Genomic DNA, 16,978 nt, shown 5'->3' with positions numbered 1-16,978 from the left:
ACATACCTCCGAACGTGATAGAACCACTACAACAAAATTACCTTTTCACTATGATTTTTTTTTTTTACGTAACAAATTTCGTAGCAAAATGTATGAAACTATTAAATTGTAGACAATTTAAAGAGGCTAAAATTTTTCCACCAAATATTATTTTTAGCTATGGAAATTTTATCTACACTATAAATTTCATAGTTAAAAATTAATATTTTGCTACATAATTTTTAAATCATAGACAATTTAAATGAGTCAAATTTTTTACCATTAAATATAATTTTTTAATACGAAAATTTTATCTACGATACTAAATTGCATAGCTAAAAAATAAGTTTTTGCTATAAAATTATTAAATTGTAGTTAAATGATAAATATAATTTTTAAAAATTAAAACAATTTTTTACACGAAATTACTCCAAATTTTCAAATTAACCTCCAAACTTTCACTGTAGCGGAATTACTCCAAATTTTTTAGCGAAATTCTTCCAATTTTTCACTGTATCGTGCAAACCCAGAAGCTCTTGTGCAAACCCTGTGTTTTTCTCTTGGAAACCCACTCTAGAGCCTTCAATCCCAGCGAAGAACCAGCCTCCTATTCTCGCTAAATCCAAATCCAAAGCCTTCATTCCTAGCAAATAACTAACTCTTCATCCCTGCCACATCCAAATCCAAAGCCTTCAATCCTAGGTCCCAACGAATTCTATTTTATTCCCTATCCGTGATTCTTCCCCGGAATCTGTTTCTTCCATATCCGCGATTATGTGGAAACCCTTTCATTCTCTGTGACTCACTCCAAGACTCCTCTAGAAGCATCTCCATAGTCTCCTGATTCAACTCCAGCAACTTCCACGAATCTGGTTTGTGCTTTACCTCCTTGTATAAATCTATGTCCAGAATTGATTCTTTTATTTTTTTTCCCTAAATTGGTTTTTCCCTTATTGCTTGAATTCATTGTTTATGTTTTAGTTGTTCAAGCACACCATGTGTTTGATAAAATGCTTGATAACAGTGATCTGATCACACTTGTACACTCTGTGTACAATCGTTTAGTTAATTTGATACTCTGTGCATGTATGTATATATATATATATACACATGCACATATTCCATCAAATCAGTTAATTATTTCGTGTTTGGAAATTAAAGCATCGAAAATGCAAATATATTTACTTCACCTGCTATAGAATAATTGTAATGGTTAAACATAAACAATGTAATACAACAGTGTAATTACACTACAAGAAAACAGTCAATTTGAGACGGATTTAGAGACGGATTTTGAGTTTGAGACGGATTTTGGACCGTCGCTAAAACCTCCGTCAGTAAATTTGAGACGGCTTAGAGACGGATTTTTTCCGTCTCTGTTTGAGACGGATTTAGAGACAGATTTTTTCCGTCTCTATTTGAGACAAATTCAGAGACGAATTTTTTCGTCTCTATTTGAGACGGATTCAAAGACGGATTTTTCCGTCTCTGTTTGAGAAGGATTTAAAGACGGATTCAAAGAGGGATTTTTCCGTCTCTGTTTGAGACGAATTCAGAGACGAATTTTTGAGACGAATTTTTCCGTCTCTATTTGAAACGAATTTACAAACGGAGTTTGAGACGAATTCTTAAACTTATTCGGTGTAATTTGAGACGGATTTAGAGACATATTTTTTTCGTCTTAAAATCCGTCTTAAATTATAAATTTAATTAAAACATAATATTCTTACAAAATTTTATATATAAACCTAATATACACAATATAAATCATGCATAAATATATAAACGTGATATACACAATATTAAATCCATATAATATTAAATTCATACAAGAAATCCATATAATATAAATTCATACAAAAAATTCATATAATATTAAATTTAAACAAGAAATCTATACAATATTAATAAAACACATCGTCTATGAACAATAAAAATAATATAATGTAATATCCATCCATGGCAATGATGGATTCTCCTAATGATCCGAAGGATTTGAGGGCGATAGCGATGAACTTCTATGGCTGATAAACGATGATTCAATGGTTGTATAGCTACGCTAACAACTTGTTGAATTTGGTCAGCAAGTGAGAGGGATGACGACTGTGGAGGCGGTGGCGATGGTGACAACATATGATAGGAACCAGGGATAACATATGCTTCTTGACCTCATTCCATACACACGACCCTTCTTTTTCCCACTTGCAACCTCTAACCATAATGATGTCTCATCAAAAGCTGGCTGCAGGAGCTGTCCAGCAATGTCACTTTCTTCTGTCAAGCCAACTACTAATGATTGTGATGATGCATCATGTTAGCACATCTGGAAGTCAGCCTGCAAGTATATATATACATGGAATAAGTTGTACTATCAAAAAGGTCAGTTAAGCATAATATAGATAGATATATATACAAGTATGGCTTCTAAAAATTTAAATAGTATAGATATACTAAAGTAACACATTACCTTAAATTCGCCAAACCACATATCCCTAATAGCAGGGTCTGTCTTTTTCCAACTCCGGTATGACTTCTCAAACTTATTTTGAATTATTCGTGTTATATCTCATTTGCACCAAATATTATCAAACATGTTAAAACACACATTAGTTTGTGAAAACATTTACTAAAACTTTGTGCAAATAAAAATTGATTAATAAAATCAAGAATGCTTACGAGGAACCCAAGGGACGTATCATGGTATGGTTTTGAGGGATAGTAGTGGGTGTTGATGAACCCCCAACCTCAGCAAGCGTAGAAGGCCCATCAGTGTAGCACTGGAGTGTATGTGGACTAGGGGAATCAAATCTCACATCAGAAGGAGATGAATGTCCCCTTACAAAAATAAATAATTGAGGGGTTCAACATGCAAAGTGATGAATAGGCTAAAGATGAGGTGTAGAGCATACCGATGTGGTCCTCGCCAACACTCTCTCTAAACTGACGACGTCGCATACCCTGACCATATGGTGTTCTTTGTGACATATCCTATCATATAAGACAAACAACAATTAATAGGCATGTGATGACAACTTTTAAATACTTTTACAATAAAATATGATTCATCAGTTAGTTTAATATTTTATTTTCATAATTCATTAATTTCCAGGATCTACAAGTATATCCAGAAAAGCATGCTAGCTAGGAACTCTAGCTTGTGATACTTCAAAAGAAATGAATACTTTTTGAATCAATATATATAATGTCGAGATAAAACTAAGAAGCATTTTAAAATTTTTATTAAATTATTTGTTAAATTTTTTAGAATACATTGAAAGATATACATGCTATTTTTTTTATCGATAAGATTGAAAATATGTTTATTTAAGAGGAGAAGAGATAAGTATATTTGAAAAATTACAGATAAATTTAATAATCACGTTAAAAAGTACAAAAGTTTAGAATTCTTTTTATATTTTATATTTTTCAATCTATATTTTAATTAACAAACACTACTTAAGACAATTATCAACAAAATTTACACTTCTCATTTGAGATAACTTTTCGTTGCCACTCGCAGGCATGCTATAGTTTTGTGATTAAAAACTATAATCTTTTTAAGTAAAAATGAATGCATAACATTGTAGCAATGCTAGCAAAGGGAGAAAGGACAAGAGACGAGATGAATCTAATTTATCAAAAGAAGAATACTTTGGATTCTATAAAAGGGGCCAAAATTAAAATACAAATAAAGACCCAACTGCCCATGAGACCGAATAGCATGGTCCTTGTTGACATTGGCTTGATGGGGTGGTGGTGCCAAGCCATTGGCAGCAGAGATAGGAAGCATTGGAGAGAGTTCTTCCCAGATGTCATAAAAAGGAGAAAAGTAAAGCCAGGATTGTCCACTTGCAACACTACAGATCATAGGAATTTTCTTGCAATATCGTCATCTGGAAAGTGCCTCTTAAATAAACATATTTTCAATCTTATTGATAAAAAAAATGGCATGTATATCTTTCAGTGTATTCTAAAAAATTTAACAAATAATTTAATAAAAATTTTAGAATGCTTCCTAGTTTTATCTCAACATTCTATATATTGGTTCAAAAAATATTTAAATATTATCTTGATACAATTTTATATATTGTATTCAAATATATTTGAACTCTAACAAATAAGAAAATAAAAAAACTAATAAATAAAGAATATGCTCCTGCATCACTAGGAGATTTGTATAAGATGTTTGAGGCATTTCAGCAGAACAGAACTGAACATGACTTAACCATGGCCGGGATATGTTTTCTGATGCAGCATTCAATTGTTAAAGAAAATATCCACTGTGACGTGACTGGATAAGTGTGCCCATAGTATGCAATATAGAGCCAAATGTTACGGTGTTGTTAGAAAATGATGTGGGAAATTTTCATTTCATTTCATGCTTTCCATTCCATTTTAACTTCCATTGTAGCTAAGAGAAATAGAAACTGAAGATGTTTGATTTTGCTGTCAGTTGTCAAAAAATGAAAAGCAAAGCTTAAAACAATGTTCGATCTTCAGACTCTGTGCTCAATTTCTTTCTCAAAAAACATTATAAATTTAAATTTTTTATTTTCTTTAGACATACAAAATGCATCAAAAATAATATAAAAATCCAAAAACATTCAAAAAAAAAAAAATTCAGCAATAATATCATCCAACGCAGTCGAAAAGGCACTTTGACATTATTTTGTTAGAGCCAAAAAATTCTGATTATAAAATTCAGCGGAAACAAGAATTTTAGCAAATGCATAAAAAATCAGCAAAGTTTCAGTTTTTCTCAGAAAAGTTAAAAAAAATCAGCAAAAACACCTGATTTTCTACTTTGTTTTGCTGTGTCTATACACATGTATATATATATATAGAGAGAGAGAGAGAGAGAGAGAGAGAGAGACCAGATCTGGTCTTCTTCTTCTTCATCATTTTTCTGTACATTCATCTTCTTTTTTTTTTTAGCTGGGAGTATATTCATATTCTTTTGCGTATTCTTCATCTTCTTTTCAATTACACACACACACACACTATATTTATACAGAGATGTATCAGCAAAAATACTTGATCTTCTATAATACATCTTATCCACTGAAATTTGCTCAATTTTTTTTGGATTCAACCTCTCCAAACAGAAAATAAGTCAACCTATAACTGCTAAAATAAGCCAAACCTCTCGAAATTTGCTAAACGCTATAACTACTAAAACCATTTATACAAAATATATACCTCTCGAAATTTCCAACCAAACCATCACAAAATATATATGCCAATAAGAAGCAGCAGCAAACACCCAAGGCTGAAGTGTGTATTCACAAAATATATATACCAACAAGAAGCAACAGCAAAATATAGGAATCAACAAAAAAACTTACCAGAGGCTGAAGTGGAGGCTGCGGCGCTGCGACTGGTGGAGGCGGAGGCCGAAGTGCAGGCTGCGACGACGATGACGATCGAAGGCTGAAGTGGAGGCTGCGGCGCTGCGACCGACGAGGGCGGAGGCGGAAGTTCAGAGAGTGTGAGAGAGAGAGAGAGAGAGCGGAGGAAGAGTGAGAGAGAAAAGGGGGGGAGTTTAGCCTTAGGGTTTCTTTTCGCAAAGAGGGAAATCGAAATGGGCGATGGAAGAACCAGACCTTGAGGCAGCGGCGATGACGACTGGAGGCGGATCAGGAGGTAGTGACGACGACCGAAGGTGGGAGACGAAGGCGGCGACGACGACCGGAGGAGGGAGAGGAAGGCGACGACGACGACTAGAGACAAAGGCAGAGGCGGAGGTGGAGACGTTTTCAAAGAGAGAGAGAGGGGGGAATTGGATTGTGAGTTAGGGATTTGAGGGAAAGAGGGAACGAGGGAGGGAAAGAAGGATTTGGGGATTTGAAATTTTTTTAAAAATAATTAATTATTAATTTAATCTTAATAATTTTTTTAAGTACTGTGTCACACAACTTGGTTTATAAAATATTAAAAAAATTATAATTTTTATAAAAAAACAAAAAAAATTATTATTAGATATACTTTTTAATAATAAATGATACAAAAATAGCTTTTTACTTTCTCATTTGTATATGTACTTTTCTATTATTAGATATACTTTTTCAATGATAATCTTTATTATCCTTTCTTGAATATCAAATATTACTTTAACTCATTTTCACATTTATGTATATATTTACCATTTATATGCCTATGTAAATAATATTATATATATTATTTGTGTTGATAATTAGTCTTTAATTAGAATTTAAAAGGCTAATATATATATAAAAGTAAGATATTATTTATATATTTTTTATATTATATAAGTATTTTAAGTAGAGAGTAGAGTAGACTTTCACTTTCAGTGCTCATATTTTATTTTTAATGCAAATTGAACTAAAGTATAATATTATTTTTGGTTCACTTCAGAATCCATCGAACCTCAATCCATCCCCTTCCCTTGTTGGCTATAATTAGTTTTTGATTTGATCTGACCACTCATCTAATTATAAGATTGAAAACAAATTGGGGTTATTTATTTTTTAATAATTATATTTATATATATTATTTTAAATTATCACAATAAATATTTTTAATTATTTATTAATAATATATATTTATAATAAATATTAAAATTCCTATTCCATCCCTTTCTTCTTTCTCTATTTTGATGTACATGTATTGTTTATAATTTTTTTTGTTTGGATGATATATATATGTATATTTTTTTAAAACAAATTATATTGAAAACAAAAAAAAATAAAATAATTTGGACCGGTTAAGATCAAATCGAACCAGTTTAAATTGAATGAATACTCCTAAAGTAAACATCAAATTTGGGATTAAGATGTAATACTAGATTTTAAATTTTTTAAAATATCATCTATTTATTAATCTATTTATTTGCTTAAGAAAAGACAACAAATGAATAAGCTAATTCCTAATTTGATTTTATAACCTGCAAGACACAACAAATGAATAAGCAAAGTAACCCAATCGGGCTTAATTCACGGATTAAGCCCGGTCAAGTTCTTTTGGATTAAGCCTAGTCGAGTTTTTTTAAAACTGACACTGTTGCAAGCCATCTGAGCATTGACTACAGAGAACTTGGTGGTTGTGGCTATGGCAAGAGACGTTTGAAGTGAAGAATGAGTTAAAAAAAAAAAAACAAAGGGGAAGTGACCATGCCATAGATTTGGGGAAGTGACCGATTGTCTATTTCGCCTACTGTCTCTCTGATAATGGTTATGATACATGTGAGGTGATAGAAGATTAAATGGTTTTGGGGAGAAAATATGTTAAGTATTTGATCTCAACGATTGATACTGTTGGTGTTTTTTTAAACTTCATGTCTCAACCATATGAATTTAAGTTAATTCATATATTTATGATTAATCAAACATTGTAATGCTTAATTAATCAAACACAATGTAGATAAAGATAATACTAAATATATTATTAATCAAAGTCATGTTTGATGTATACTATATATATAGAGATTTTTGTATATTATATAGAGAAATATACATTCTGATCATATTAGATGTATTGTTATTTTTAATTTAAAAAATTATTATAAAATTATGTGATATAACAAGTTTTTTGAGATTTGATGTGTTTTTCTTGACTCTATCAGCAATCTAAAAATATTTATATCATCTTTTCAATATAAGAGTAGTATTTATATATTCTCTAAATATTATTCAATTCAGTTTTAGTATACTTTTTCACATTAAAAGAAATATAATTCATATACTAACTTCTTTTTTAAAATACAAAAGTGCCCCTTTCTCTCTCTCCTCTCCCCTTTTTTTCATTTTGTATATATTTAATAATTATTACAAATAGTTAATTATTATACATTTAATATATATTTTAATTTATAAATTTATATATATATTAGTTTACATGTATATATATTTTATTTTATATTTTATACACATGAAATATATTAATTTATATATTTAGAATTTAATTTCTATATCAATAGATAAAAATTTTACATTTTATAAATTAATATTTTACAATTTTATATCTTATAAATTAATATTTTAAAATTTTACATTTTATAAATTTGAGAGGGAAAAAATTTCGGTCTTAAAATTCGTCTCAATTTGAGAGGGATTTTGAGACGGAAAAATATCCGTCTCAAATTGAGATGGATTAATTTCTGTCTCAAAAATTCGTCTCAAATTGAGATGGATTTTGAGACAGAAAAATATCCGTCTCTAATTAGAGACGGAATAATTTTCGTCTCAGAAATCCATCTCAAATTTGAGACGGATTTAAAGATAGAAATTATTCCGTCTCTAATTTGAGACGGATATTTTTCCGTCTCAAAATCAGTCTCAATTTGAGACGTATTAGTTTTCGTCTCTAAATCTGTCTCAAATTAGAGACAGATATTTTTCCGTCTCTAAATCCTTCTCAAAAAAATCCGTCTCTAATTTGAGACGGAAAAATCCGTCTCAAAAAATCCGTCTTTAAACTACTGTTTTCTTGTAGTGTATTAGTTGGATTACACTGTAATTAGCAAAGTTTTATCCGTATTAGATTATGACAAAAATTTACCCAGTTGAAGTAATACAACAGTGTAATTAGTTGGATTCTAGAGAATTTAGTTCTATACTTAAGTTGACATCCGTTCAGAGCCACCGGTTATGCTAATAAACTCAAGGAAAATTACTTTTTCTCTCTCTTGTTCATGTTATGATTTACTGTTGATGTAGTTTGTAATCCTTGATGTAATACCCCAAAATTTAATATAAAGGTTGGATGATGCAATAAAGTGTTTTAAATGAAAATTTTGAATTTAAGTGCAAATGGGAATGATTTTAAGGACTCAAATGCAAATATCAAAGGATAACTTCTCCAACAATAAGAATATTGCAATGATAAATGCTTATTTATGAAGGTTTGAGTTGGAAAAATTGGATTGGAGGGTTAACTTAAAAGTCCTAAAGCTTATGATGATAATACTTACTTTCACCCTTAAAGTCAAAGTGAAGAAAACTTGGAAGAATTCTATTGGCTCACCAAAGCAAATGGATAAGAAGGGTTGTCTTGGAGGCCACGTTAGGAGCAATTGGAGGCATGAGATTGGAAGAATGAAAGGCTTCTAAAGGAAGGAAGAATCAAGTGAAAGAATTTCAAAGATAAGCCATCATTACTAGGGAACAAAAGTAGATAAATTAAAGGCTTGTTTGAGAAGCCTTGAGATGGTAGAATAGTATTGGATGATTTTACATCAAAAGTCTTGGAATGGATTAACTTGGAAGACTTGACTTGGGAGACTAATTGACATAAGGAAGGCTTATTGAAGAAGCCTTGAGGTGGTAAAGTGTTATTGGATGATTTGTGCACAAAAGTCTTAAACCATGATTACCTTTATTACTTAATTCAAAAGTAAATGGAGTTGGAAGCATGTTATTGGCTTGCTAAAAGATAAGGATAAGATAGGTTGAATAAAGGGTCACGTAAGGGGCAAATGGAAGGAATGGATTGGGAGAGGGAAAAGCTTCTAGGATAAGCATGGAATCAAGGTAAGTTTTTCAAACATAGTAATCATGGCTAGGATAGAAAATAACCAAATGTGATCTTGAAGCTTGGAGGTAAAAGGACTATAAAAAGGGGTGGAGAGTTGGACCACGTAGAAGGAAAAATAGAAGAGGAAAAGCAAGAGAAGAAGAAACCAAAGAAGAAGGCAAGAGAAGCCAAGTGGGAGACCAGATTGGAAAACACCAAAAATGGGGAAGAAGCCTAAAAGGTAAGCCACTTTTCCTTCTGTAGAATCGTAGTACATGAAAAGAGAAGTCCGTAGGTTCAAACGGAGAGTGAATCGGATAAAAAATGAGCAAGATATGGCCGTTTTAATTTTGGGTTGCAAAATAGAGAAGGGGTAGCGCGTGGCCACCCTTCCGGGGGCCCTGTGAGGGCGCATCCGACCTCCGTTTAGCCTGAAATTTTCACCGATGTTCTCCTATTTTAATTACCTAGAACCCTGTATAAAATATTCAAGGTTTGGTTTACTTAAATCCATGATTTCTGCAGAAACAGCCCCTAGTGCAAGAAATCGGGCTGTAAATCGTGCTATCGAAGAGAAAACGACCAAGGTGAGTGGTTCTCATGCATGCTTCCTTTAGATCATTCTTGGTTTCATTTGTGAGAGATTATTATGCATGCTCCTTGATTCCTATTGATCACTCTTGGTTTCCACTTGTGGATGGTTGTTGCATACATCTCATGTTTCCCTATTTTCGAGCATTTCTTTCCTATTTTGCTTGATCACGGAGTTTGTTGTTGTGGTTCGTCGATGGGATTAAACATGACTACTCTTGCTTGTAGCTTATGGATTGCAAATTGTATTTTCCTTGGTTTGTGCACCGTGCCTACAGGTGAGGCCTTGCCTACTTGATATTCCTTAGTTGTACATATTCCTTCTGCTTTGTCTTCAACATGTTGTTTGGTAATGGTTGCTATTGGTGGATCGGGAACTTGTTGGCTGCTTGTTGGAACATCACGAGGATCGGGGTAGTAATCCTGTGCCCAGAGGTGGGGCCGTGCCTAGAGGTGAGGCTGGGGGGGAGGGGTAGACTACGATCCCGTGCCTGCAGGTGGGGCTGAGATGTTTCACACAAGTGCCAACGGGCATAGTGGTGGCTCGTAATGTAAGACCCCCACCTAGGTCCCCAAAGAACCAGAGCGGGTGCCCTACTAGAATAGAGACAACTTGGTCAAGAAGAACCTATCATGCATGCCACTGATAAATACCAAGGGAAAACTGATAAAGAAAACTTGCCATCCCGGCATATAAAACAAAACCTCAACCTGCTACACAACAACTTATCTCTAGGCTTACATAGCCCAAGCATGCATAACATACATCTCTGGCATACTAGCCTCAAAATAAACATAAACCATACGGACCCACATAAACTAAAGAAAATACAGTGCGAAAGCGACCAAAATGCACAGCATGAAACCCCCAGGCTGACAACTGCTAGGTCTGCATGGCCCTGTACACCGCCTAATCAAGTAGTCGAGAACTACTAGACCCGCCCACAACTGGGTCCTTGCCTTTACCTGGAATGAAGAGAAAACAAGGTGAGTCCAAATGACTCAGCAAGCCCATAACGAAAGAAAAAGGACAGATAGATGAGGCTCTAAAAGTAAACTTGCACCTCAAGTGCATAATAAAATGAACTCATGCATAGCATGCCATGTAATCACATAAATTGCTTCAGGTACCAACATCATAAATAACAATGCACATATACAGGATCCTGGGGCCCAAATAAGAGAATGCACTAGCACCCAAGTCCTTATAATAAACCTGCTACTGCCTTGAAGGTAGATTGTACCTGTACTACGAGCCGAAGCTCGCCTGGGTGGGAGCGACCACACCCTCTGGCCTGCATAAGCGACCAAAATAAAAAGCTAGGCACGTCGGAGCGTCCTTAAATAACTCGGTTCGGAAAACCCGATACCGTACAGCTGTATCTCAAAACTGGCGCCATAACTCGTGCAAATGCAACATATAAGGGGTAGCGTAGTAGACTGGACAAGATACAAGGCCCCCATAAGCCAAGCATCCCGTCAAGCCTCGCCCAAGTAGTAAAACACATAGAATGAAGTGCTCATGTAATGTAAAGGCATAATGAGCACAAACGATGATACATAGCTTCCATAAGCCATACATCATGCCCTGCTCGCCCCGAAGGGAAGACAAATATACAACAACATGCCTATGTCCAAGCACACCAGTCACATGAAACCCCCATATGCATATTCCAAGCCCATGCATGCATAAGAACTGACAAGATACTAGAAATAAAAGAATCACTTGCAAATACTCTAAGCCACAACAACCTCTAACAAGATCCTACCCATGGGCTCCTAGCTTCATTCCACAAAGGAATATGAGAGGAAACTAACTCTCCATTGAAACAAGAACAAGACCCAATTTACTATTCACGACTCGGCATTGTTCATTGACTCGGTTACTGTTCATCAATACTTATCCCGACTGATTATGGTTTTAACCATATAAGGACAAGGACAATTTATTAGCAATTATTGAGAATTAAAAGAAGCAAAATAGTAAATAAACTAATAACAGTAATAATAATAGTAGCATTAATTAATAATAATAACAATAACAATAGTAGTAATAACAATAATAATATTAGTTATTATTATTAAAATCCTCCCCGCACCCCTTGCACTCACGGCCAAAGGCCACTTAATCTTCCTCACACACATACTTAAACACTCACTGTGCACCTAAACATATATATATATATATATATATGGATATACGTAAACTTACGCATGGATATACACACACACACGGACACAGTAACCTCCTCAACCAAAGGCCATTTCTTTAATTCACACACAACACTTTCTTTATCTTTAATCACACACTCACAATAAGCTCACTTAATTAACCCACAACGAACTCACTACAAACTCACTTAATATACAAATATATATTATTTACTATTGTTTATATCTATATATAAACACTTAATATACACTATTAAATATACATGGGTCACCTTCCATCTCCAGCGAGAGCATCATCAGGAGCTAAAATTTGTATAAACTATTATGCTAACAATATAAATTATTATATACTACTATTAATCTTATCTTTACAATAACAATAACTTTAACAATAACAATATTAATATAAAACAAAACAAACCCAGTGAACACACACACACGGTATTACACTCACACACCTTTACTGTGGAGCATCTCCTACCCCCAACCAAGGCTCCTACTCACTGCCCCTACACATTTACACACTTACAAAGCTCCTTACACTCACGGCTACACTACCTCAAACCTCAAACACTCACTGTGCACCTGAACATATATATATATATATATATAAACTTACACATGGTGATATGCACACCCAGTAAACACGCCCAAAGGCCAATTTCTGCATCATAACCCTCAATCACACATAGTGAACCACCCTCCAATCAGAGGTATACCCAAAACACAATTAAATGGAATAAAACTCAGTGCAAAATAGCCCCTGCGTGCTATAGTAATTATTTATATATATACACCGAACACACACACAGCGAGCTACACACTCACGGCCATGGCGGTTACACAGCTCGTATGTCTATATGTATACACATATATCAGCCTGGTTTACTTACTCACTGTATATACGCTATATATATAATCTTGTACACTCAACACTTAAACTCACGCACACTGTAAACACCCATACCGTAAACTCACGGCCAACAGAGCTCACCCGTGTTCACGCACACATACAAATATACAACAAGCTCCCCTGTTGGACAGCTCGCATGCGACAGTTTATATAAATACCTATGTTACATATATATACAGCTTGCTATACTTTGCACTCACAGCCACTGTTTATATCCAGGCCATTATTAAGAACAACTAAAGATGAAGAAGCCATCGAAGAGGGAGAGAAGATGAGCTTGCCTATTTGCGGAATCAAAGCCTCAGCAACGCACCCGTCCCCCTCTGTTCTGCAATTCCTTCTTCCTTCTCTGCTTCTTCTTCTTCGCAACTCACTGTTTCTGTAATTTCTCTGCTTTCCTCTTCTTCCTCACACTCAACCACTCGGCCGAACACGTGACCTTAGCTCGCTAATCACAGGCAAAAACCCACCGCCTCAATTGAGCGACTTAATGGCTTGGGAATTCGGAAGCAAACGGAAGTGGCGACAAAAGCTGCTGGGCCTCTCAACTAATAATAATAACAATAATAATAATAATAATAATAATAATAATAATATCTATATTAACTATAATAGTAATAAATAAATTTGGGTCATTACATGTAATCTCGTGCCTAGAGGTGGGGCTGAGGGATTGGACCACAACCACATGCCTAGAGGTGGGGCTTAGCCTGGAGGTGAGGCTGTGAGGTTTGACATAAGTGCTGGAAGGGATGATGGTGACTCGGGGAGGTTTTATTTTGATATGGTCTTGGAAGGTTTATACTTAATTCTGCTTGTTTCCTGGCATAACTGCATATTGCTCTTGCATGCACTGTTTCTTTCTTTCTTACCACTCACTTAGATGTAATAATCTAACTCGGGTGTTTCATACCCTTGGGACATTCCTCGTCCCAGCTTTGTCGGAAGTATCAAGTGTTTCAGGCTCCAGGTTCTAGCGCGAGCAAGGATTCAGAGGTGGCGCTTGGCTGATTTAGAGATGGATTTGTTTGTGTACCCGTGTAACCCCAATATTGTAATGTAAATAGTAGTTAAGATACTTAAGGATGTAATCGTGAAGTTGCTATAACTTTTTGATACGTGGGTGCGTGATGGACTTTTATTTAAACTTGTGGAAATCCTAGCTATTTAGCATACTCAGGTTCGATCCTTGCTTTCGTTGATAAAGGATTTCCAATAACGCTCGAGGTCATTATTAGTATATAATGAATATCTTATTGCTTCACTGTGTAATTGAAAAGAGAGGCGTTACACTTGATCCTTGGGCACATCTAGATTAATTAGCTACCAGTTAATTATTTCTCAAAATATTATTAGACCAATTGATGTATTATTAGACCACTTTTGAATCCATGTATGTATTAGATCAATTCTAGTGATACTTGTAACCAAAATATTAGACCAATTGATAAGTCTAATGTATTGGTTGACTGAATATTTGAGCAATAATTTGTTTAGCTACGAATGTTTGACATTTTGTTCAATGTATTTGCAAGGAATTGAGATTCAATTTAATCAGGAAGAAAGAAATTATGATGTGGCTGAGAATAGTGGGTTGCCTATTTTCTCACAAAGATTTAGACTAATTGAAGGAAAACTAGCAAATCTTGTAATTAGAATGCACAACGGGAAGCTTGTGGCTGAAAATACAGTAAATCTTGATAAAAGCCAAAATGAACATTTTCTTTCATGGTTTAGACAACAGGTAATTAATTAATTACTTATTATGACTACATTCATAAGAGTATTGATTTCTCTTACTATTAAATATTCATTTTCCATTACAGATAACACACTTGTACAAGAGCTTCAGCAATCACTTGAAAACCAACCTAAAAGCAACAAAAAGGTTATCCATAGGGACAACAGAAGCAATAGCATTGGCAAATGATTTTTACGCTACTAAATAGTTTCTCATGGTAAGTGATTCAAATGCTATTTTATTCCTTTTCTTAACATAAGTCTTGCTGTGAACATATTTTTTTTTTTGTGATTTTTTTTTCTATCTAGGTTACTGTTTAGTTCTTGTGACTTTTGATGTTTAGAATTGCTGTGAACATAAATTTTAGTTGCTGTGATTTGTTGATTTTTGTTGTGGTTTGTTGCTGTGAATAAGCTACATATTCTCCACACATCTTTCTGCTTAACTCCAATCCAGCTTTAGAATGTAGGAAATTTCAATACATGCATGGATTTTCATACACTAACACCTTTGATTAATGTTGACTTTTGTTTTCCAGGTTTTGGCCATGCGTAGCAGAGGAAGAAAGCAATAAAGAAAGACGCTTAGAGATAAATTTTCATATTGTATCAAATTTTTAACTATTTTTATTTTAAAATTTAATATTGCTATCATTACATGAATTGGTTTTATGTACTAGCCATGTTCAAAACAGTTGAAGATTGTGGCTAACATTAATTTTAGTTTATGTGGTTAATCGAAAGATTTTGAAGTTATGTATTGTGTTTTAAATTTCATCTAAATTATAAGGGTTCATATTGGTTTAGAGAAAAATATTATTCTCAAAAAAATATATATATATATATTTTTTGCTATGAAATTGAATTTAGTGATATCGTAATGGTTTATTAGTTGTATATAGAATTAACTAAGAAAATTTAACTTTTGATTACAAAAATATTGGTAAAGAAAATTAATTTGCTACGAAAATTAGTATTTGAAAATTAATTTTCTACAAAATTTATTATGAAAATTGGTATGTGAATGAATTTGCTATGAAAATTGTTATTATTAGCTACGATTTGTTGTAGTTAAAAATAATTATTTTCTTTACGATTTGACATTTGTAGTAAAAGTTATGTTATTTGCTACGAAAATTGACATCATCAATTACGAAAATCAGCATCATCACCTACGAAATTAGCTATGATATATGTCGTAATAGAAAACCATTGCTTTCTCTACGTTTACCTATCATAGCAAAAAGTGTATTATTCTCTACAAAACCTTAAATCGTAGCTAAATACTATTAGCTATGATTCACGCTACGAATAAAATTTCGTAGCTAATTGGTTTTTGCTATGAAAATTGAATTTTTAACTATGAAAAATTTCATAGGGAAAACCAAAATTTGTTGTAGTGGACCCGAAGAAGGACTCGAGGAACGAGCCCTTACACCCCTGTCAGGATCTAAAATTGAAGAAGAATAGCTTTAATTTTGCGAGAACGAGGATTATATATACATGTACAAATAAGTGAGATGGGATGTTTGTTATATACATGTACATACGTGTACAGAAGGGTAAAATAATGATATGAGATGTTTATGATATATGTTACTAATCTTTGAGCTTCTTGGTGACATGATTTGGTCATGTAGCCATATTGGGAAATATAGACGATTGTCAGCAGAATTTGATGAATAAGTAGAACGATGTTTGGTAGGAGTAAGTATTTTAATTATTGGTGAGATTAAACACCTAGCTGAAATCCCGAGTAACTCACTAGATTTTTGGAGAAATTTTCATATATGGTTTGTTAGAATTCCTTATTTACAACTGTTTGTAGAAATTTGACGGGTTTGAAGTCTTGGGAGACTAATTGGATTTTGGAGGTACTTTTAGATATGGTTCATTAGAATCTCATACTCACGACTATTTTGTAGGAATTTGATAAATTTGGAAACTTTAGGATTCTAGGTAATAATTGTTTGGGAGATGCCTAATTGTTTTACTAGATAAGGAAAGATCAATGGAACTTGGAATACTACTTTGTTTTAAAAATATTTGATGAACCTAGAATCTTAAGGATATTAGATAACAACTGCTCGAGAGACTATTTTATTGTCTAAT

At 33.5% G+C, this 16,978-nt stretch overlaps 3 long non-coding RNA genes across 3 annotated transcripts; 2 read left to right on the top strand and 1 right to left on the bottom strand.

Moving 5' to 3' along the window:
* The first annotated feature begins 518 nt into the window (after positions 1-518).
* LOC127812541 (uncharacterized) lies at positions 519-15,622 on the top strand. The gene is made up of 3 exons (XR_008025943.1): positions 519-851; positions 14,953-15,084; positions 15,406-15,622. It is a non-coding gene; the product is annotated as an uncharacterized LOC127812541 (long non-coding RNA).
* LOC127812540 (uncharacterized) lies at positions 1,831-5,747 on the bottom strand. The gene is made up of 3 exons (XR_008025942.1): positions 5,325-5,747; positions 2,447-2,967; positions 1,831-2,314 (listed from the first exon to the last, which is right to left on the bottom strand). It is a non-coding gene; the product is annotated as an uncharacterized LOC127812540 (long non-coding RNA).
* Positions 9,590-14,281, top strand: LOC127812542 (uncharacterized). Its single transcript, XR_008025944.1, has 3 exons — positions 9,590-9,691; positions 9,976-10,037; positions 14,063-14,281. It is a non-coding gene; the product is annotated as an uncharacterized LOC127812542 (long non-coding RNA).
* Positions 15,623-16,978: the final 1,356 nt, after the last annotated feature.

The sequence above is a fragment of the Diospyros lotus genome, chromosome 11 (genome assembly GCF_014633365.1).
Source record: "Diospyros lotus cultivar Yz01 chromosome 11, ASM1463336v1, whole genome shotgun sequence".
Lineage (NCBI taxonomy): Eukaryota > Viridiplantae > Streptophyta > Magnoliopsida > Ericales > Ebenaceae > Diospyros > Diospyros lotus.
Note: the sequence above shows the minus strand (reverse complement) of the source record. Positions and strands in the feature narration are given on the sequence as shown.